The sequence below is a fragment of the Molossus molossus genome, unplaced genomic scaffold, assembly GCF_014108415.1.
Source record: "Molossus molossus isolate mMolMol1 unplaced genomic scaffold, mMolMol1.p scaffold_m16_p_23, whole genome shotgun sequence".
NCBI classification, from domain to species: domain Eukaryota; kingdom Metazoa; phylum Chordata; class Mammalia; order Chiroptera; family Molossidae; genus Molossus; species Molossus molossus.
In genome coordinates, this window is record NW_023425359.1 from 7615393 (window position 1) to 7637227 (window position 21835).

Consider the following 21835-nt stretch of genomic DNA (forward strand, 5'->3'; position numbering starts at 1 on the left):
ATCAATGGAAAAATATTCTCGGGTGAAGATTAACAAAAATAATTCTCAAAAGTCATGAGCACACAGTCTAAAAAGAATGCTACTGTGCAGCGTGACCCTTGCAGCTACAAGGACAGACTGACCAGGCCAGGAGAGGAGCACGGGGACACGCCCGCAGCAGGGGGCCACGGGCGCGCGGCACCTCCTGCCACTCCGATGCCGGAGAAGCTGCAGAACACGTCGCTGTGCCTTCACGCCTCAGCATCCCACCAAGAACCCGTCGTCCCAGTCTGTGCTCAAAAGAGTGAGTGTAAAGAGTTTGAAGTTTCTGGAAGAACTAAGTTAGGCCAAATCTCCACTATAAATGTCCACTTACCCAGAATGTAGACAAGAATATTCAGAATTCATTCTGATTACTAACTACTAATATTTATGTATGCCTTTTTACAAGGTACACTTGTACATATTAACTCATTTTTAATTCCTAAAACCAAAGCAGAATTAGTATAATTATCTATTTTACATAGGCCCACCCTAAAGACTCAGAAATATAATATTGTTGCACTAAACTGCCAACCAGCAAAGTATCAATGATACAATGTATACTTGATGTTACCATATATGTTACCATAATCCTCCACTAATAGAAAATATTTCAAAATTTCCTGACATATGAAAGATAGATTAAATTGTTTCATTTTTAATGTTAAAATGTAAGGAATAGTATTATTCCCAATAGCCAAAAGTCTAAAGCAACCCAAGTATCCAGTGACAGAAGAGTGGACAAACAAAATGTAGTACATACATACAATGGAAAATTATGCAGTCTTTAAAAAGAAGAAAATTCTGCGCTGGCTGGTTTGGCTCAGCGGTTAGAACGTTGGCCCTCAGACCAGAGGGTCCCAGGTTCAGTTCCCCCTAAGGGCATGTACCTCGGTTGCAGTTTGTCCCTGGTCCCAGTTGGAGTCCTGTGGGTGGCAACCAGTCAATGTGTCTCTCACATCAATGTTTCTCTCTCTCCTCCTGCCTCTCTCCCTACCGCTCTATCTGAAGATAAATGCAAAAATGTCCTTGAGTGAGGATAAAAAAAAAACACATTAAATTAAATTAAATTAAAAAAGAAGAAAATTCTGCCCTGGCCGGTTTGGCTCAGTGGTTAGAGCGTCAGCCTGCGGTCCTGAGAGACCCGGGTTCAGTTCCCGCTAAGGGTGCATACCTCGGTTGCAGTTTTCCCCCGGCCCTGGTAGGTCGTGCGGGTGGCAGCCACTCGGTGTGTTTCTTTCGCATCGATGTTTCTCTCTCTCTCTCTGTTCCTCTCTCTCCCTCCCACTCTACCTGAACAAAAAATGGAAAAATGTCCTAGGGTGAGGATAAAAAAAAAGAAGAAAATTCTGACACATGCTACGACATGAATGACCTTGAAGACATTATTCTTGGATGAAATAAGCCAGTCACAAATGATAAATATTCTGATTCCATCCTTACTAGGTCGCTAGAACAGTCAATTCATAAGAACAGGAGGTAGAGTGGTGGTGCCCAGGGCCTGGGGGGAGGGGTGGGGAGTCATCGGTTAATTGGACAGTTTCAGTTTTACGTGGTGAAGAAGTTCTGTAGGTGGACGGCTGCACAACAACGTGAATGTACTTAGTACCACTGAGATGCATGTACACTGAAACATGGCTATGGTGATTTTGTTATATATATTTTACCACAATTTTTAATAACCTTAAAAACAATTTTAGAAAAGAAAGTAAAAACAAGACAAAAAGATATACTTAGTTCACTGAAAGTTGGTAATCTCAATACGACAAAAATTGTATCTTCTGAGCAAAGTACCTAGTGTTTTAACAATCTAGATTAAGAGTTCATTAAGTTAAGAGTTTGAGGTGTAATGTGACTGAGGTCTCCTGTGCTCCTGGGTCCGGGTTTTGAAATGTCCCACAAGCCCTTTCTCTTACTGTCCATCCCCTCTTCCCGGGTGTAGCTTTGGAAAGAACTCAGTATGAGCCTAATGTTCTCACAACAGATTTAACAGGAAGAGGGAATCATTGTGTTTGCTCCTAAACAAACCATCCAAACAGAAATGCAGGAATTACTCATTCTGCAGAATCGATTTGCCATCTGCTGAAGGGAGGGACGTCTTCCCAGGACAAGAGACTGACTTGGAGGACCTCTGAGTGAATGAAATCAAAAGAAAATATGCTTCTAGGTTTCAAATTTCTTTGATCCCATGATTGTATATAATTCAGACAAACTGATTCAATTCTTGAGAAGACATAAGTGAAGGGATATTAAGATTACACATGGCCAGCAGTTCCCAACCTGGTGCTCCCAAGGCTGCTAAAAAATACAGGTTAGAGGTGGGAAAAATGGAATTAATTACAAATTTAGAAACACTTTGCCTAATGGATAGAACTGGCTTTCAGAAAGGATGAGGATAAAATGCAGAAGTATTAAAGAGGCCCTGGTGGGAAGGAAGGAGGGAGGGAGGAGAAAGGAGAGGGAGGGAGGGAGGAGGAAGGAAGGACAGACAGGACTGCTGTGGGACCCACAGGCATCCCCTCACCCTCAGTAATAAGTAGGCAGCAGCATTTCTCTTAATTCCTTCCTGATTCCCTACGATAAGATATGCATATTAACAAATATCACATTGAAATCACTTAAGCAAATGACTACGCTGCATTGATAAGGAATTCTTTAGTCATAATTACCACAGATAAGTACTTATTTAATATGTTCAGTTCAGCAATTAAAACCTTTTTAAAGGGGGAAATTTTCTATCACAGCTCGACCTAAATTGGCAGGTCCCAGAATGAGAAGACACCACAAATACAGGTTGGTTTATAGTTCTTAACACCGAAGGCAAATCCAGCAGCAGCGGGTGGCTCCGTGAGAAGAATGACTAAGGCAAACCCCTCTGCCACTCGCCGAGCAAACAGCTCCTGGGCACGGCCGTGCCGAGCACATTCCTGCACAAGAGCCACCCTGCCGCCAAATGAAGGCTTCAACCGACTTGTCTCAGGACCGACTTGTCTCAGGACCTTCGGGCTGGGGTTGCTGGGGGCAGTTCTTATTCCCTAGGTGGTGTCTGAGGAGTGAGTCTGAAGGTGCCTGGCAGGGGCAGTCTCACCAGTCTGAGACCTTGACCGCCGCCCACTCCACGGGCCCTCACTGGCCCAGTCTCACCCTCCGGGGCAGCTTCACTCACCTGCTTCTCCAGCACAGCAGCCTGGACGTCTCGCGCGGCCGCAGGGCGGGCCGAACCAGCTGGTGTGGCACCCACAGCAGTCACTGGTCAAGCAGGCCACCAGACTGGCCCTGATTCAAGATGGGGCGGACACTCCAGTGTTGGTTGGGGAAGTGAGTGCAGAGCCTACAGGTGGGAGACACTGCTGGCGACCCTCCACCCCAACAGGACACGGGAGGGCCCGCCTGCCCGGAGCCCTTCGCGCCAGAAGGCTTCCGCCCTGGGCTGGGACTGCGCACTGCACCTGGTCGCGCGGGGAGTGGACGGCGTGTTGGTTACGGGCAGTCGCGGCCACGAAGCCAGCAGGAGTGGTGTCACTCCAGCTGCACTTCCCGTTTGTCACCGAGGCGACTCCCTGCATCTCTCCCCCTGACATCCTGTTCTCCAAAACTGGGGTGAAAAAACACGTCCTAGGGTTTTTGTAAGGATTAAATGGGTTAATACACACACAGTGCTTGAAAGAGTGCGTGATGCGGTCATTCCCTGGGTTACTGTGTTTATTCCCTGCTGGAGGGTCACATCCAAGCCACAGAAAGACAGTCGCAGCCCCAAGGGAGACCCTGCCAGTTCTGTATGGTCCTCGCTGGCTGGATGCGGGAGGAAGCGCCAGGCTCCAGCTGGCCAGCTCTCTGGTCACTCTCTCAGCCTATGGAAGAGACGGGCAGGAACAGTTTGGGAACCAAAACACCTGGAGCAGAAGGGCCAGTTTGTAACCACGGTGAACACCCAGTGACCATGAACTACATGTGACTCAAGCCCTGTGCTGAGAGGTCTACCCACACCCTTTATTTAACCCTTGTCACTGCAAAGGGAGATGCAGGCACAGCCACCAGGTTGGGTTCCCCATCTCAGTCTGTTCCCTGGTTTATAAAGGAGAAATCACCAGCCCCCACACAGACCTGTGGGGACGATTATAGGAAATTGCTGGGAGGCACCCAACTGTATTCCAGGCGAACCTCCACCCACTGGGCTCTGTGTCTCCCTTCCCCAAATTGTCTGGCTCTGTTTATTTCTCTTTTGAGAATTTTTAATTCTACTACATCTATTCCTTTCAACATAAGCTCTCCAGCTATTTGAGGGGAAAGTGTGTGAAGTTAAATCAGAAGAACAGTAATGCTGTTATTTGCCCCACTTATTAAGTGACGGAGCTAAGGCTTAGAGATTAAGCAGCTGGCCCAAGTTTACTCGGCAATAAATGGTACAGGGTGGGTTCTAACCCACTTACAAAGGCTTAATCTCTCTCTTTTTTGTGTGTGTGGTACGTGCCCCTAGCAGGAACCGAACCCGGGACTCTGGTCCACAGGCCGACGCTCAACTGCTGAGCCAAACTGGTCAGGGCCAAAGGCTTAATCTCTTAGCAACCATCTCATGCTGCCTGTGCGGAGTGAAGGGGACACAGAGGACGAGGAACTGGCCCGGCCTCTTCAGTTTCACCCTTGACCAGGTCACAGCTCTTGGTCCGGCTTCAGCCAGAGACCATCATTTCCTCTGGCAGATCCCCCTTCACCCGGTAATGGTTTCCTGTTCCTGCTCCGGCTTTAGGTGTGGACTTAAATCAGTGGCCACATGTGCATCTCTGCATTTAGTTTCTGATACTTTTCCCCAAATGGCACTATCCATCATGATGTTCAATGACCTTTTAAAGTCCACTCGGTGCTTAGCGAGCGCGAAGGGAAGAATATGTTTGTCCTTCATAAGGAAATGCTTCGTTTTATTAGCAAATGAGAACAACGTAACCCAACACGTTTCCTTGTTTGCTTTAAGCTACCAGGACGAGATACCATTCAGCTGCAGGTGCCGCCCCGGGTCTAGTGTCAGCACACCTGCCGAGAAGCATGTGGGCACCGGAGCCAGACTGGCCACCTTCGGGTCTCGGGCTCCTGCCCCACAAATGGGGATGACAACGCCTGCTGTGTAGGGCTGTGCAGAGGGGTCTCCTGAACACAGACGGGAAACACCTGCCCAGGACCTGGCCCAAGGGAGGCTCCGTGTAGCTCCTCCATCCTCTGGTTCTCCAGCCACTTCTTCTTCTCCTTGTCCCCCCATCCTCTCTCCCCACCCCCCAAAATCGTACCTGGCCCTAGACTTTTAAACTCTTGTTTTAACGAATCTGTGTTCACAGCATAGTACACATGCTTTTTCTCATACGCTGCCGCCAATCTTTTTAGACCCATATGTAGATTACATACCCCTTGGCCACCATCTAGAAGGGGAAGGAAATTTCAGAGTTGTGGCATAATAAACACAGAATTTGAAAATGAGGTTGGTAAACATCAACTTCCAAAAACCACGCCGACAGGAACCAACAGAATGAATGACGTCAGGCATCGGGGCAACCTTTCTGGGAAATAACCCTCCCCCGCGGCCGGTGACCTAGAAATGCAGCGGGGAGAAGCGGGCACGTCTCAAAGCCCGAGTCCAAGCAAAGTCTCATCAGGAAGACTCCAGCAAAAGACCAAGAAAACAGGTAAACTGTCATCTAATTAAGTATAATATGTCTCAGGAAATCATTTTGCTGAACAATAACTAAAGAACGTTGAAAAGACCCTGGCCAGTCTGGCTCGGCAGTTAGAGCATTGGCCCGAGGACCGAAGGGTCGCAGATTTGATTCCCCATCAAGGGCACATACCTGGGTTGCAGGTTCAAATCCCCTGCCCCAGTTGGGGTCGTTCAGGAGACAACCATGTCTCTCTCACACTGATGTTTCTCTCTCTCTCTCTCTCTCTCTCTTTCTCTCTCTCATTCCCTCCCACTCTCTCTAAAAAAAAAAACAAGATCGATGGAAAAATATTCTCAGGTGAAGATTAACATCAACAACAAAAAGAATATTGAAAAGAAAATCAGATGTATCAGTCAGGATTCAATTTCTAGAATTCAGACACTACACAAGCTTAAAATAATTTTTTTTCTTTATTGATTTTAGAGAGAGGAAGGGAGAGGGAGAGACAGACAGAAACATCGATGAGAGAGAACATCGACTGGCCGCCTCCTGCATGCCCACCACTGGGGATCGGGCCCACCACCTGGGCATGTGCCCTGACCGGGAATCAAACCAGCGGCCTCTTGGTGCCTGGGCTGACGCTCAACCACTGAGCCACACCGGCCGGGTACTACACAAGCTTTTAAACACAGAAGCTTTAATGCAAATTGTTAACCAGGTTACTGAAAGAAGCACAAAGAAATCAGGGGGTAGCTGCTGCAGGAAGCAGCCACTGGCCCAGGACTGAGGGACAAAGGGGGAAGCTGGAGTTACTGAACCGTGCAAACTCAGAGGAAGGGGCCCCAGACCCAGACAGGGGCAATCGGCTATTTCTGCTCATGCTACAAGCGGGGTCCCTCTGCTGCAGCTGAGGTGGAGGTGTTCACGGGGCCACTCAGGGGAACAGGAGCCAAGAGGAAGGCTCAATCCCTCCTCTGTACCCATCTTGCGAGTCCCTGCCCGCTGCCCCTGGCACGGCCTGCCAGGGAGCCAAGGGCAGAGCAGAAACGTGGTGAGCAGAGTGCCAGCTCAGGCCTCACAGGGCAGTCTAGAAGACTGGAACTGAGACAACAGTTTAACAAACTGCACACTGCGTGTTTTGAAAAACGAATCTCCACCACTACCCCAGGGAGTGGGTATTGATTCTATACACAGAAATATGCCCAGAACAGTGGAGACCAGTTCATCAAGCTTCCACAGACGGAGGGAATGAGCCTCTAGAACAGGAGCCGTGTGCCCGGCCAGCTGTGTCCCCTGCGTGCCTGTGCCCAGGAGCCTGCTCACACGGCCGTGCCAGCGCCAGCTCACGAGGGCTTGATTACCAGCAGCGTCCACCCCGCGTCGTGCTAGCCCGTCTCTGACTGTAATGTCCTAGGTGAACTCATAATAAAATAATAATAATTAACAATAATAATAAAATTGAGTTCCTAAACCCAGAACGAGACCCCTACAGCCACGGTGATGCTTTCTCTCAAAGCTCAGTCTGAAACAGCTCAGGGGCCTCTTATTTTAACTGCAAGTTGGACTACATGAGATTTACACACTGGGAAATGTATCAGGTCTTTTAAAGAAAATAATCATTTTAGCCTTAACTGTTTCCACAAATGTGTCACACACACATGCCATCCAGGACCCTAAGACGCACCCTCCACCCCTCCCCTCCCCACTCTGCCTCTCAACAGGCACGACCCGATCCTTCCTAAAGCTCACACCTGCCGGGAAAGGGCAGAAGCTGGGCTGCAGGGTCCCCTCCCCACGATGCAAACACACTGTGTGGGGCTCACCCGCACCCATGGGCTCCAGGTCAGACTGGAAGGGACGGCGCTGTGTATTTCTCCCAGGAGATAAGTGCCTCCTAGGCAGCATGACAGCAAAGGTCAGCATCCTCTAATGGTGACCAAGTTCCCAACACGTCAGTCAGCTGGTGCATGATCCAGGTCACGCAAGAAGTGATATGTCCTTGAGAAGTATATCTTCAAGGTCACTGACCCTCACATATGCAGTCAAACCCCCAGCCTCAAAACAACAATAAACCCCAGATCAAAATAACAGAGAAAAGAAAAATCCATGACAGCTCAACTACTGAATACCCCAATCCACGCCGTCTTCACTCAGTCCAGAGCCTGTAAGAAAACGTGTATGTTCTTTAATCTCTAAACTGTCATTTTCGTATCTGTTGTTCATTATTCTTCATGTAAATAGCAAGCTTCTTGGAGCTTCCAGAATAACAACTCATGACTAAAAGCATCATTTAGTAACTCAGTGGCACTCCATCCATTCTATGCCCACCAATGTTCACTTCTGCATGTAAGGGCAACTCTCAGTAATGCCTTCCTGACCACCTGTTCCCAAGCCCAGCAGCAAGAATCACCAGGAGCCTGTTTTGAAGCACACATCTGGTTTCGCTGGGCTGGGACAGGTCCTAGGCATCTGTCTTTTTAAAATCTCCCCGCATGTTCCTAAAGAGTGGCCTGATTGGAAACCACCGGACTACAGTTTGGCTGTCCTGGGGGAGGGGTTGTGAAGGAGTAAAGGGAAGAAAGACGCAAGCTTCGAGGAAAACCAATTAAGACACAGGGAGGAAGAAAGCGGACAGATGACAGCAGGAAGAGTCTGAGGCAACTGCAGTCCCGAGATTTCATTTCACTGCAGTGACCCGAGTGCATGGACAGGCAGGCTCCTCCACCCTGCACCATTCCAGCAATCAGCGTGTCCATCAGAAGAGGCAGCTGGCACGTGTGGGAAGCAAACGTGCCCTAACCGGCCAGCTCCTCTCCGCGGGGTGTGTGCAGGTTGGAAGGGCTGTGCCAGGCGCATGCTCGGTACCCGCCACAGGAAGGATGCCCTCTTCAGGCACTTTCCAGGGGGGACACCTTTCTGTCTGGGGTGGATAAAAGCGTGCTGGCCTCCGCAAAATAACCTGTGGTTCTAACAGGATGACCAATGCACACCTTTCGGCCAGGAAGAAGGGAAGGTGTGTGTACGCACATGTGCACGTGTGTGTCTGTGGCGGCAGACAGGGAATGACTGCCTGGATGAGTTAAGGTGCACACACACATACACACTTTAATGAGCACCTTCTACCTATGTGCCTGGGCGCAGGGTGACCAGTGACTGACAAGCAACATCGCATGTCATCCTTGTACCAGAGCTCCAGGAAGCAGGCCCTGTCATGATCTCCACCTGCAGAGAAGGTGACAGAGACTTAAAAAGGCACTTGTCCGAGGACACACAGGAGGAAGTGGAGCCGAGACACACCGTCCTGCATCTCTCCACAGAGCACTCTGTCCCCCAAGTGCCCCCCACAGCACAGCGGACACAGCGGGCAGGAAGCGCTGGGCCCTGAACACGGCTCTCAGTGTCGAGTCACTAACTGCTCCAAGCGAGAGATCCAAGCCAGGGATTCAGTCCGCCACTGAATCCTCACTTCTGCAAAAGTTACGTCCTGTGCCGGGTTGAAACGGAGGAGGAGAAACAAGGAGTGAAAAGGGAAGTAAACCCTTTAGCACACAAAGAAAACTGCTCATTTTGAGGCTGGCTTCCTCTTCGGTCAATAAGAATACTCCCAAAAAACGTAAAAAGAGTGAGAGCTCCAATTTCCAAAGGGTGAGTGAGTCATTCTCCCATAACACTCCCCTCTGTCCTGTGCCCCTTCCCTTGCCTATGCACCCCCATGCCACCCCACCCCACCCCGCCCCCAATAACAGGCTGGTGGCGTTAAGAGGGGCTCTACTGGACAACCACTTCCTGCCCCAGGGCAGAGCGATGTGCTCTCACTAACCACTGTCGTCCCCTCTCACCGAGTTCTGGCTCAAAGGACTCCAGGGTCCTCCCTGAGGGTCTCATGTTGTTCTGTACCTCCAAACTCTCCAAATAATCAAGGACATAATTTCCTCAGTTCCTCCTCTTGCACCCTAAGAATTCCAAGTCCTGGAATAAAATGCATCACTGCCTCTTGACATCCCACGAAGGGGACAGACCTCTGCCGTCACCGGCACATCGAGCGTCACCTGCATTCACTTGGTAGGCCGGCTGCACCTGCACAGGTTGCTGGAGGTGTTCCAGCAGGAGCCACCAAAGAGCCTGCTCCCTGTGCAAGGAGTGTCCAGCTACCTCAGGGCACAGACTCAAGCGTGCACAAACTGGGTGCCCGCCATATGGGCTCCAAGGGTTGCCTCCGGTGCTCTCAACAGCTCACACAAATCCACCTCCAACCAACCCGTCACACCTGCAAAACCCACACCAGCAAGCACTGGCCTAGCAACACCGTCTTGTCTTATACGTGGTCATCGAAGGCACAGAGCATGAGAATAACCAGTGAGAGCGGGCGCCCCCAAACTCCGGAATGTAATGAGTCAAAGAACATCAGATGCCTAATCCCCACTCCAGCAGTGAGCCCTGAACCGGCAGGCTGCCCAGAAGCCGTGTTCACCTGGGTGACTATGTAAAGATCACCATCTAAATGCAGGACCATTTTGTGATGCTAATTTGGTGGTAGGCGGATTAATAATGAAAAACTCTTCTAAGTGCCGCTGGAAGGGATGAGACTGCTTAGAAACAGTCTACAATTCTATTGCTCGGTACCTCTCCCCCAACCTCAGCGTCCCTGCAGCTCCCTCCACCTCAGACGAGGGGAAGCTGCACCTCCACCCATTAAGGTGCGATGATTTACTAGCTCAGCTTACACACACCACTGGGCCTGTCCAGCTGCAACGCCAATGCAGCATTTCTGCAGGAAAAGGCAGACGCTCTGGTCTCCTCTAAGTCCGCATTCACACCGCACGTGGAGAAAAGCCAGATCTGCACCAGAAATGATGGTGGCTCCCTACCTTGGTGACCTCTGCCAGACATCAGCTGTCACAGATTGGAGACTCATTGCCAAAAAGCAAGATAATCATCAGAAGGGGCAGAGGTGCCCTGGCCGGTTTGGCTCAGCGGTTAGAGCATCGGCCTGCGGTCCGGAGAGACCCGGGTTCGGTTCCCGCTAAGGGCACATACCGAGGTTGCAGTTTGTCCCCGGCCCTGGTTGGTTGTGCGGGTGGCGACCACTCGATGTGTCCCTTTCACATCGATGTTTCTCTCTCTCTCCCTTCCTCTCTCTCCCTCCCACTCTACCTGAACAAAAAATGGAAAAATGTCCTCGGGTGAGGATGTTAAAAAAAAAAAAAAAATTAAAAATAATAAAAAAAAAAAAAAAGAAGGGGCAGAGGAACGGACATTTGGGGGAGAACTAATGATGGGAGGGATCCAGCCATGCTGATGTGGTGGAAGACCATCCGGAATGGAGATCATGTGCAAAGGTCCTGGAGCCAGGATGAACCCGGTGCCCAGGCAAGCCAAGGCAAAAAGAAGAAGCATGGTCAGTGAGTGAACACATGTCAGAGGGTGGTCAGGGCATGGCGGGCACTTGGGAATGTGTGTGTCACCGTGTTTCCTGTGTGGCCCAGCCCCCAGCTCACGGCTGGTGCTGTGTGAATACTGGTGAGAGACAGGCTCTGACTGGTGGGGTCCCTGTGCTGAGAATGGCCTGGAGCCTGGGCTCAGTGGAGGGTCTGCTACGGGGGGAACATGCCACACTGTTACAACGCATCCTGGCCCCTGCTCTCACTCTCCCCTGGGCTGCTCTGCTGGGTAACCTTGGCCCTGGCTAGGGTGACAGACCCCAGGGGCCCTCGGCCCAACATCCGGAGGCTGGTCGAGAAGAGGTCAGGCCTGCCATGGCCAGGTTCCTCTCCTGGTTTGTCCCAGACACCACCTCCCTCGGGATGCACGCAGATGAGAGGATGGGGCAGTGACCCCTCCCCAGGGGAAGGGCCAAGAGATGCCCGGAGGGACCATCAACACTCTCATACACATGCTGTTCTAGTTGGTCACACTCATTCAGAGCCACCAAATAAACGCACTGCATTCCTGTTCTTATCACCCTGAAGAAACTAAACACCCAAAGGTGACTATTTCCTTCTATACTCTCTGGGCACCACTTACCAGCCACGACAGTCTTCTGAAAGGAGAGACCAATGCCTTAGAATGGGATTCTAAATCTTGAAACATTTCAACCTGCTGCCACGAGCAATCTTTAAAAGTCATCTCTTAGCCTGGCTCCCCGGCTCCACCATCCGGCTCCCTGCCCCATCATCCCAGTGCCCCTGCTCTACTATACCAGCTCCCTGGCTCCATCAGCCCCGGTGCCACCATCCCAGCTGCCTAATTAGCACTTACATGTGTATGTTCTGCGTTTCCTGACTGTCAGCTGAGGAGGCCAGGTTTCTAGGCTTTGTCTACTATTTCTGCGTGCAGACCTCTGAAACAGAATCCTCCTCACACCAGCCACACTCTCTTCCTGGAATAAATAAACAACGCAGAAAACACGGAAGGTAGCGAGCCAGGCTTCCCCAGCCCGCACCGGGGGTCGGAGGAACACCAGGGAACCCACAGGGCGGGCCAGCTGCCAAGGCCCTGGGAGGAGACGCTCAGCCTGAATGTCTGTGGACCTGGAAGGGAAGGTGGGAGCTGAAGCCAGACACCGTGAAATTGGCATCCCATCGCTCGCCCGTCACTCCATTAAGTTCAGCTTTACTCCCAGTGCCCCAGACGCATACACTGTACTCTGATCAATCACTGTATCTTAAAAATGTAACCCAAACAAGACACTTCCGGTCTCAGTGCCACAGCTTCACCTCGAAGAAAGAAACGGGACCTTCCCAGGACCATGGTGAGTCCATGAGGCCTGGGAGAGAGACACAGACCACAAAGGAAGGGACGGCTCCCCCATCGGGCACTTCTGCACCGATTTACATCCCTGGCACAGCGAGTCACAGCATCATGTCCCCATGGACCTGGGTGCGCGCCTCAAGCAAGCCCCCTTGAACAGAGTCGCCGGAAGCACCGTGGGAAAGGAGAGTGCGCACGCGCAGAACAAAGCGAGGCCTCGCTAACCCGTCAGCACCATCTCCGCCACCTCACTGGCTCCCAGCACCCTTCCTGTCACAGGGGAGAAAACCCAGGCTGCCCGCAGGACGCGACCCTGGGGATGTCACAGCCAGGCGTCTGCGTTACTGCAACCGAACACCTGGGCTTCGCAGGGCTCACGCGTCTTGAAATCAGCACACGGCATATCTGTTCATCTGCAATGCAGTTCTAATGTCTGCATCAGAGGCATCAGAGGAACACACGAACACCGCGTTCATGGCAGACCTGGTCCCCCGCCCTCCCCGGGGCCCGTTGTGCTGCCACAGAGACGAATGTGTCCTCCACTTGTCACTCACGTAGTTTCCAAGAGACCGAAGGGGTGACACTCAGAGAACGTTTACTAACTAAAACCTGGTGGAAAAGTTTTCAAAGAATCCACTGTGTTCAGACAATAGCGGCTCAAGATAAAGAAAAGGCCAACTGCCAACTGGAGCTAAGAATTAATTAGTCATGTAGTAAAAACCGTATCTTGATGTAACTTTCAAAGACAAGTTATGAGCCTTGGCCGGTTTGGCTCAGTGGTTGGAGCGTCGGCCTGCGGACCAGAGAGTCCCGGGTTCGGTTTCCACTAGGCCCTAACAGCTAGGGGCACATACCAAAAAAAAACAAACAAAGACAAGTTATGAGAGATGAGGGGGTAAAATTGAGAAATAACCCCTTAGTCCCACACACTGGGGAGGGGCTCTGGTCCCCAGCGTCTGGCCTCCTCCCCAGCAGGACCCAGCATGCCCTCGGAGCCCACACTCTGCCCTGGGCCCCAGCGCACCGGCCTCTCTCGGGTTCAGTTCCCTTACAACAGAAGCAAGGGCTGCAAGGTCCCACCTGGCCTTTCTCCTTCCCAGACGAAGGTCCCATGGTCCATGCAGGGAGAGGTGCCTTCCAGAAGAAGGCTCGCTCGTTTGCTTACACACGGCAGAGGGAGGCTTGCTCCAGTGGGCACAGGAGCCCCAGGCGCGTGAATGCCAACCACGCAGGAGAGCCTCCACCCAGCTCAGGCAGCAGAACCTCCAGCTGGAACAACATGCGAGTTTCATATCGACACCAGCTCCTGGCACCAACATACGTACCAAGCCCCGTTCTGATTTATTCTTCAATGAACATCCCAATGATATGTAAATGAGGAAACTGAGGCACAGAGTAGTAAGTCACTTACCTGAGTTTACAGAGCTAACTGGAGAAGCCAGAGTTCAAACCCATGGCCTCTGTGCTACGCATGCCCTTGGCCCGTCGCCCAAAGCCAGCTTCCCTGCCAAGAGCTGTCCTTGCACCATCACCTGGGCTCTTCCTGTCAGAACCACAAGGCTGGAGCCGGGAACAGGCAAGAGGGTTTCCAAATGCCCCAGCGTGGATCTACTGAGTTGCCCTGGCACCAACACTTAGGTGGGTCAGCAGGCACAGCTACCATTGCTTGGAAATCAGCCCACATGACGCACGAGGCCTGCACGCCGCTCAGACCCTGAGCACACACCGGCCCTCCACAGACGCTTCCTCCCCTCTGCAAACCCTGCAACACTGAGGACAGCTTCACTCTCCAACAGCTGCGGTGTCATTGGTGCAGATGCCCAGTGATTTCCACCACTGGAGTGAAAAACTAGACTTATTGGATCATCAGAAATACCCTCTGGGCCAGCTCAGGCAAAACCCACCACATGTTCTCCACTGGGTAGAGAGAAAAACTCTTTAAACTAAAAACCATGTCTTAAGTACAAACAGTACTATAAAAATGACATCTGCCAAGTCAGATTTATCCCCAGGGATGGGGAAAATGATCTCCCTCCCTTTCCTTTTGAAAACAAGAGACCCAACTCACACCTTCTTAGGTAAGTGTCTAGAGACCTGTGCTATGTCTTGCTGAGGACTGGTGTGCAGCCCATAAGCTACCCAAGTACAGATGGAGGATGAGCCTCAGCAGCCTCTGCACAGGGATGTCCCACCTGAGCCCCACTGCCTACGTGAGACTGTTCATGAGGCCTGGATGGCCAAGCTGTGCCCTTTCACGGCGCCCAGCCTCAGGCCTGGAGCCCAGACCACCCAAGAACCCAGACGAGGCCCCTCCCAGCTCCCCATCAGCAGTGCACAACAATAAAGGCTAAGGAACAGATCACCAGCCCTAGTAATCAGCACCTTCCAGGCCTGAAGTTGCCGCTCAGCAAGGACAACAGAGAAACCTGCCATTTGTAACTTGCTGATGATTCAGGCACTACAACTTGAAGACTAGGACCTGTTCCAGAGCCAGGATTTAGGAAGTGGGGAAACATTACAATTCCAGCCCCAGTTCTGCTCCTGCATGACCTACGGGCATGCTAACAGCATTGGGGTCCGCTGGAAACTAGAAACAGGGACGGGCCTGCCGATCTTCCAGGTGCGCTGAATTACCGACAGCCCAGCCACGCTCTGTGGTGTGCAGGCATCTCAGCAACAAGGCTGACAGAGAGGCGAAGCACCAGGAACTAGATCTTACAGAAAATAAGCAGCACTGTTGGTGGCAGTGAGAACGGCACCAGGTATTAGATGGGTGGGGTCAGGCCCGACCTGGGTTCAGCAACTTGAGCTCTGGCTAGAAAAGAATTCAGAGCCAAGATTCATAAAAAGACATTTATTTAGAAAATCAGCCCTGGCCGGTTTGGCTCAGCGGTTAGAGCGTCGGCCTGCGGTAAGAGAGACCCGGGTTCGGTTCCCACTAAGGGCACGTACCTCGGTTGCAGTTTGTCCCCGGCCCTGGTTGGTCGTGCGGGTGGCAACCACTCGATGTGTCCCTTCACGTCGATGTTTCTCTCTCTCTCCCTCCCACTCTCTCTCCCTCCCACTCTGTCTGAAAAAAAAAAAAAAGAAGAAAAAAAAAAGAAAATCACAGAGGTAGCAGTAAGTCATAGAAGAAATGGGCTTAGGAAACAAGTTCCAGAGGCAAAGGAAGGGCCCCTGGAGCTCAGCAGTGAGGAAGGAGAGGTGCTGGGCCTGGATGGGGGGGGGGGGGGGGGCAGCATCCTCCAGGAAGGGGAGTGAGCTGGGTGTTCCATCCTAAGGGTTAGGGGTGGAGAGTTTAGGGGAGGTCTCACGGGAAGCTCTCAATAGGACAGTCACAGCTTTCCAGGTGTGTCCTTTCAGGGTCGGGGTCTCCACTGATCGACTGGCTGACACCAGGACAAGGGGTCATTATTCAGTGAGCTGGTCCTGACGTCAGCGGTGGCATTGCTTGTCTGGTTTTGCTGCTTTTCTGGGCTTGGAGCTGAAATACAACTGAGGCCTAGATGCTATCTCTAGGGAGGGAAGGTCAGGGGGGTCTAAACCGAATGACCAGCCACAGGCTACGGGGGGAAAGGTCACCCGGGGGATGAGGTCCTACTTTACAATTGTGCGTTGCTAGGCACGGGGGCTTTCCACCCTGGTGACCTTCTGTGCCTGGCCCATGGTCCTTGCTCTGCTCAAGTCTGTCTAACTGCCTACTACAGAACCATGTATCTGTCAAAAATCTCCCATCCACAAATACATTTTACAATGAGGCTTTAGCAATGATATCCTGCTGGAGAAGCAAAAAGAAATAACATATATTTATTAAAGGTCTCCCACCCAGCTCCCCAAATCACCCACAGCTCCCAATGGACCATTTCTGAGAGCAAGCAAACTGCCCAAGATGCACGGAAGAGAAGCTGGCAGGAAGGCTGAACAGAGACACGCCTTCTGCCTTCCAGGTGCCAGTCAAGAGGATGGGTAGTCAAGGTAATAAAACACCTGCAGCAAACTCTGGTGGGTGACAGGGTCTCGGGGCCCCGGAACAGTCGGCCGGTTAAGTGTACACAGTCTCACAGACCACCTGCTCTGATATCCCACCTCTAAAATGTTCCCAGCATTTCCAAAGAACTGAGTTAATTCTGCTAAAGGAAATGGTACCAAATGTAAGAATATTTTCCTGGTGACATGGGTGACCAGGATCTGAGGCGACTCTGGAGCATCCTTTGGAAAGCATCACCACTGGATATTCCTAAACTACAGAAGATGCAGGATGCTGGGGTACATACTGACTGACTGCGATATCGTGATTTATAAGGATCATATATTTGGACATCATCCAGGGTTCCTGGCCCACAGCTCCCAAAACGCTTGGCATTTCGAGCTGGAAGAGCAATGGAAGCACCTTTTGTCACCACTGGTCTCTTGTCCTCAGTGCCTGAGGTCACTTCAGGCCATGGAGGTGAAATAGGTATCTTGTTATCCACAACAAGCTCCTTTCCAACACAGCTCGGTTTATGGTGCTAAGTGCCTTGGAAGGCACCTAAGGACGGGGCCTAGCTGCCGGAGAACCAACCGTGAGCAGAGGGTTGGAGCTTGCAGTCCTACCCCCTCATTTCCGGAGGGGACTGGAGGTCAAATCAATCACCCATGGCAATGACTTAATGGCTCATGCCTCTGGAATGAAGCCTCCATAAAACCCCAAAGGTGAAGGTTCAGGGAGCTTCCCCACTGGGAACCAGAACGCCTCCACGCGCCATCATGCCAGGCTCCGTGACCACAGAAGCCTCTTTGTTTGGGACCTTGACCAATGAATCTCTTCATCTGGCTGTTGATTCATATCCTTTAATATCCTCTGGAATATCTCAGTATATAATCTAGTGAGTGAATGGGCTTCCCGAGCCTGTGAGCCGCTCTAGCAAAAGGATCGAACTGAAGGCGGGCCCCTAGGACCTTTGATTTACAGCCAGTAGGTCAGAGGCACAGGTGACGACCTGCACCTGCGACTGGCCTCTGAAACAAGGCAGCCTTGCAGGTTGCAGGACTGAGCCCTTAACCTGTGGGATCTGATGCTCTCTGAGAAGATGGTGTCAAAACCGGGTTGAATTACAGGACGCCCCGCCCGGTGGTGCAGGGGGCTCCCCTTCACACAGTGGAAATTGGGAGCAGAAACCTTTTCCTGATCCTATCACAAAGCCGTAAGGTTGCTTTAAATATATATATATATATATATATATTAGTTTTCAGCTGGTTTGCTCATTTAAACTGCATACATCTAGAAACTTTTGAATTTTTCTAATTTTCAAAAGTACACAAAAATAAAATAGTATGATGAAACCCACATACCCACCAGTCAACTTCAACAACACATGTGGCCAACCTTGTTCCCCATAATTTACCCTCAGACATGATATTACTGCATCCAAAAATACTTTAGTTTGTATCTACAAAAGATAAAGATTTTCAATAAACATAGCCCCGATGCCATTACTGCCACTAATAAAATTAATGCTAATGCCTAAATTTTATCTACTATCCAGCTCCTACTCACCTCACTGTTAATTATTTTTTAAAGACTTTCTCCAGTTGGTTCGTTCTGTGACCGTGAGCTCCCGAAGGAAGACAGAGCATCCTGCTCCCCACAGCAGGTCCCAGAACTCCACAGGGTGCCTGATTGACAGAAAATGCTCAAGACGTTTCTGAGGGGGTTCATGCTCCTTCACTGCTCATCTCTCAAAAGTACAAAGCAGGAAGGACTTTTGTTTACAGAAATCCCGGGGGTTGGGAGTGAACAGAGGCAGATACCCATGTTTCCGTGAGGCCACCATCTCCTTCACCAAGGGCTGAGTTCTCAGAAAGGTCAGTACGTATCTGACACACGAGAAAAAACACCATAACCTGATTTTAACACGCACTTCCTTACACAGTTTAACATGAAATTGGGGTGCATCCCACAGTGGAGGACACCTTACGGCGCCGTGGGCCAGGCACGGGCCACGATGCACCCACCGGACAGCACCCTAGCAGCTGAGCCTGCAGGATGCACAGCAGTGGCCTGGAAGAAAATCCCAGAAACAACAAAGTATCTGTAATCCCCCAAACCAAAGCAAGTGGGATAGGAATGGATGGTGAACTGGGGATTTAGGAAAAATTCCCAGAGAAGTCAAAAGTTGGCTAACACTACAGAATTGCCAAGTTGTGTTAAGAGACCAGAACCATGGTCTCTTAGCACTTGTATGAATTCCTGTTAGGACTACTACATCACCAAAGATCTTGGTGGCAGGAAGGATGACTTCATCTGAGGAAAACAGGCACAAACATCTATGTCAAAAAGTGGACACTAAAACAGTTTTAGGGACACCCAGCTGGTGTGGCTCAGTGGACTGAGCGTCATCCCATAGACTGAGAGGTCCCAGTTCGATTCCCAGTCAGGGCACATGCCCGGGTTGTGGGCTCAATCTTCCGGGGGTGGGGGAGCTTGCAGGAAGCAGCCGATCAATGTTTCTCTCTCACACTGATGTTTCTCTCTCTCTCTCTTAAAAAAAAGAAATCAATGAAAACATTTTAAAAAAGTTTTAGGAGCACCTAACCCAATGTTATCGCAGGTATATTTTCCTTTTTTACCTATGTCCAAGAGTGATACATAGAAAAATCAATGTTTAATTAAGTCTAAAAGAGTTCTTTAAATACATAGAAAATAAACACGCTAACTGATAAAGAAACCATTGAGACACAGTCCAATGGACAGTGTTTTTTCTGTTCTAGTGGTTCATTAAATAATGGTTTTACAAATAATGGCCTCTTAGATTTGATGAAAAAAGGTATATTCCAGACACGAGGCAATCAGAGATCATCAAGTGACGGGAAGTAAAACAAGTGGGTCAGCCTCGGGCTCGGGGGAAGGAAGGACGAGAGTGGGAAGTGGCAAGGGAGGAGAAGGGGTAAGCCTACTTTAATCCTCACCCGATGACATGCTTAGAGAGAGGAATGGAGAGAGAGAGAGAGAACATCAATGTCGTCTGTATGTACGGGGATCGAACCCGCAACTCAGTTATGTGCCTGATTGGGAACTGAACCGGCAACCTTTCCATGCACAGGTCTATGCTCAACCAACTGAGCCACTCCGGACGGGCACGGTAAGCTTTTTGAAGGTCACAGAGCAAAAGCTCAAAATCGAGGTCAACGGGAAAACCCCTGAGGCAGGAAGGACCCAGACAATGAGACCCGAAGGCGGCCCATGCTGGGCCAGCCAGCTCATCATCCAGTGCAGCCATATAAATCCCCAGCACAAGAGCCACCCCACTTACCAAATCGTGGTAACAGAGTGTTTAATTTACGGGCACCCCCAGAGCACAGGCCTTCCATTTGCATCAGCTCCTGGGCCCCACAGGGTGGCTGGGTACAGACAGACGCCCGTCTGGAGTGTGCCACCTTCCCAGAGCACACCCTTCCGGGAGAAGAGCCCACCCTGGGCAGCCTCGGAAGCACAGATGGAAAACTTCAGCAGCTGCTCGAGTCTGCAGGTCTTTAAAATCACCTTTTCTTTGCCTCCATGTAATGCTCCAGCTGTTTTGTCCAGATACACGCTGGAGGCACGGTACATAACCCCATAAAGCTTCTAATGACCCTCATAAATGCCAATAGCTTCTGTGAAAAGCAGCTGGATGCTGTCACTTGAGAACCAGGAGGACCTGCAATTTCCAACCGTTCTACCTCCCTAAAGCGGCTGTGGGCAGTGAAGTCGCATGTCCGTTTTATGTCCCACAAATACTACAGATCACAGAGTCTCAACGTTACCCACACTGCCAAGAACAACCTCACCAACGCTGAGGTACCAGGCAGGCCTCTGACCCCCGAATTCCTGCAGGAATCAACACCTCCATCACCCATGGCAACTTGCAGAGATGACATCACAGGGAAAATCTGTGCTGAGCAGGGGCAGGGGGACAGTGAGGATTTCTCATTAAATGAAAATGTGTGTGGAAAGCACAAGAAACGTGTGATGTGATTTACCAGCGTGCCTATCGACAGACAACGGATGCTTCCCCGGCCCAACCTAGCACACCACAGAGATCGGCTCAGAATCACACAACGGGATTGTTCCACAAGCACATTCCACCGAGTCAACGAGCAAATTAACCTGCAGGTACGTGAAGCAGCCTGTCTGTGGGGGGAGGAGGGGGTGACGGAGAACGGGCACCACGCTCATGAAGATGAACACACATCACCCAGGACATCGTGTGGACCAGGAAATAAGACCCAAGATTTCCAAGAGGTGGGGGAAGGAGACTCTGCCACTAACAAACCAAAGGCAACAACCTTCAGGAAAGAAAACAACAGGCTCATGTGTTCAGCAAAAGAAGGTGGGGAGTGGACCTGGCTGGTTTGGCTCAGCGGTTAGAGTGTCAGCCCACAGACCAGAGAGTCCCGGGTTCGGTTCCCGCTAAGGGCACGCACCTCACCTGCAGTTTGTCCCCGGCCCTGGTTGGGGTCGTGTGGGTGGCAACCTCTCGATGTGTCTCTCACATCAATGTTTCTCTCTCTCTCGCTCCCCCCCTCCTGCTCTATCTGAAGATAAATGCAAAAATGTCCTTGGGTGAGGATAAAAGAAAAAAAAAGAAAGTGAGGAGTGTAGAAGTCACCAAAAAGGCAGGACACCGACACCAGGGGCTGTGCTGGAGCAGAGTCGGCCACAGGGCTCACCTGCTGGCGTCGGGCTCCACCCTCCCTGCCCCACTGCAACCCGCCCCTCCTCCAGTTCCGAAGTCTCTGCTCCTCCCTTTCTCCACGGCACTTAGCACCTTTTCCACACTTTATAATGTAGTTACAGATCACGCTTTTGTCCCACTCCCCCCAGAACGAAAGTTCCACGCATGCGGGGATACTGGTCTGTTATTTTCACACCGCCGCATCCCAAACACTGCATCCAAAGAGTGCCTGGCACACAGTGGGAGCTCAAGCAGTATCCTTGAAAGGACTGGAAGGGACCGGAGCCTGTTCTGTCCTGCTCCCGACGGGACAGCTGACGACTGCCGTCTTCAGGACAGGCAGAGACCTGCAGGACCAGAACACAGAAAACATTTCACAGAGCTAACGGTAGAAATGAAAAGAGCGAAATGGACCGACACCACCATCAGAGCACAGCGTGTGCCCCTGCTCCACATGCCTTCCCGGATGGTGCCAGCATGGAGTGAGGACGAGGGCACTGCCGGGCACTGCCGGGCACTGCCGGGCAGCGGCCCGGGCAGGGAGAGCAAGCGCGTCCACATCCCTGGGCAGCAGAAACCCGCAAGCTGTAGACAAGGCCCACGGCCTCCGAAGGCCCAGGGGAGCTTTCTCCCACCCGATAACCCTGGTCTGCCACCCAGTACTAGCTCTGTGACCTTGGGGAAGTCACTTAACCTCTCTGTGCTTCAGTCTTCATCAGTGACAGG

The 21835-nt window shown here is 51.1% G+C and overlaps 1 protein-coding gene across 1 annotated transcript in view; it reads right to left on the reverse strand.

Moving 5' to 3' along the window:
* Positions 1 to 11943, reverse strand: part of GALNT2 (polypeptide N-acetylgalactosaminyltransferase 2) — a 164696-nt gene extending 152753 nt beyond the window's left edge. The window contains exon 1 of the mRNA XM_036277437.1: positions 11925 to 11943. The gene's annotated coding sequence lies outside the window, so the exon portion shown is untranslated. The remainder of the gene's footprint in view (positions 1 to 11924) is intronic.
* Between the last annotated feature and the right edge of the window lie 9892 nt (positions 11944 to 21835).